Below are 2,412 nucleotides of genomic sequence, written 5' to 3'. Positions count from 1 at the left end.
ATCTTTATTGGTGAGATGTGTTTCTGACAGGTATCAAATAGATGGGTATTGTTTTTTCATCCACTTGGTCAGTCTGTACCTTTTAGCTGGAAAGTTAAAGCCATTTACTCTCAAGGTGACTGTTGATAAGTAACAACTTGGCCCTGTGATTTTTCCATAAATATTCCTTTGGTTTACTTTGGATTTCTTTTGTACTTTTCTAGAGAATTTTCTGCCTTAACATTCTTTCATAATGATGTCTATCTTCTGTGTTTATGTATGTTGTGCATACTTAAGCCTCTTTTGTAAGGCTGGACAGGTAGTGACAAATTCTTTCAACTTTTGTGTGTTATAAAAGGTCTTTAGTTCACCTTCTTTCATAAATGAGAGCTTTGCAAGGTACAGTATTCTGAGTTGACAGTTTTTATCTCTTATGACTTGGACTATATCTCACCATTTTTCCCTAGCCTATAAGGCTTCTGTTGAATAGACAGCTGTGAGTCTAAATGGAGATCCTTTGAAAGTAACCTGGCATTTCTCAAAATGCATACTTACAATCTTTTCTTTATGTTTTACAGTTGAAAATTTGGCTACAATGTATCATACCCCATTTTGTTATCTTGTCATCTGTTGATGGGTATCTGGTTTGATTCCACATCTTAGCTATTGTGAATTAAGGTGCAATAAACATGGGGTACAAATAACTCTTTCATATGCCAATTTCATTCTGTTTGGGTAACTTCCTAAGAGTGAGGTGGCTGTGTCACATGGTAGATCTGTTTTCAGATTTCTGAAGAATTTCCATTCTGTCTTCCACAATGTCTATACCAGTTTACATTCCCATCAGTACTTGATTAGGGAACGTTTTTCCTCCCATCCTCACCAGTATTTATTGTTTTTTGTTTTCTGCATGACAGCCATTCTAACAGGGGTGAGGTGAAAATTCCTTGTGGTTCTGGGTTGCATTTCCCTGATAGCTAGTGATCCTGAGCATTTTTTATGTCTGTTGGCCATTTGAATTTCCTCTTTTGAAAAATGCCTAGTCAAGTCCTTTACTCATTTCTTACCTGGATTATTTGTTTTGTTGTTGTTGAGTCTCTTGAGCTTTCTATAGATTCTGGATATTGATCCTTTGTCAGTTGCACAGTTTGGAAATATTTTCTCCCATTCTGTCAGTTGCCTCTTCATAAAAGGAATTCATTTTTTGAAACTTTTTAAAATATACTTTCATGTCCCAAGAGGCCTATAACTGAACAACAGGACTGGAAAGACTGGAGATCATTATAGACATTAATCTCCTAATTAAGTAAAATTCTTAATTGATCATGCAAGCATCCTCAAATGTTTTCTAAATCTTGGATTTTATTTTAATATTACATCTTCTAACATAATTAAATTCTATTCTAAGTTAACACTTTTAGAGATAACTTGCTAAAATCCATTGTCAATACATCCCAAGAATACTATCATCCTATTTTATCTACTTTGTGATAAGTTAATAATAAATCTGAGTGTCCAGAACTTTCAGTAATACTTTTCTACTCGTATAGTGAACCAGCAAACATTCATCACCAGTATCTTGGCTACCAAATTATTATGTCTGTACATTACTCAGACCATAATTTGATTTATCCAGGAACAAGTCATTACTTTCCTTCCAATAGCAGAGACAGCCACTCTGTCTTATTAAGATCATTTAATGAAGTTGTTCTTTAAGGACCTTATATTAGAGCAGATCAAGCACAATGTTCATTTTCCTGTATCTTGGAGAGTAAAGAGCAATAGCCATGGATTTCTCCTGCCTGGTTTAAGCTCTTGTAACAGACAATAGAGATACAACTATCCATAAAATATTACTGCAAACCTTTTAAACATTTTCAGAAATATGTTTCTTCTTCAATTCTATTTTGCCCGTGGAGAATCAGGAAAAAAATCCTTCATTAATGTTAGTCAATATATTGGTATAAATATAAGCAACATCGCTATCCTCACTTTAAAGAATACACCCAGGAATTTATATACAAAACTAATAATAGCATAAGGATGCAGTTATAATTTCATCACTTTTCTTAGAAGTTTGCTGTTATTTAAGTGAGAATGTACTTAATTCCAAATTAATTCCAAAAATTAATTAATTAATTCCAAAATTCCAAAAATCATAAAAGCAATGCATTCATTAATTAAAAACTTAATATTTAGTTCCTTTATTTGAGCATAGATTAATTTCAGATTATTTTTCACTGTCAGTTTGCTCTATATATGAATATTTTGAGTGATAAGAGGAAAATATTCTGAAAAGAGAAATGGTTAAATTATATTTAGTGTAGATCTACATACCACAAACAAGTACTGAAATTTATGACACATCCTATTTTAATGTGTCAAGATCATTTCACTGTAGAAAAATGGATTATAAATAATTGAATCAAAATT

Source organism: Oryctolagus cuniculus, chromosome 4 (assembly GCF_964237555.1).
Source record: "Oryctolagus cuniculus chromosome 4, mOryCun1.1, whole genome shotgun sequence".
Classification (NCBI taxonomy): domain Eukaryota; kingdom Metazoa; phylum Chordata; class Mammalia; order Lagomorpha; family Leporidae; genus Oryctolagus; species Oryctolagus cuniculus.
Note: the sequence above shows the minus strand (reverse complement) of the source record.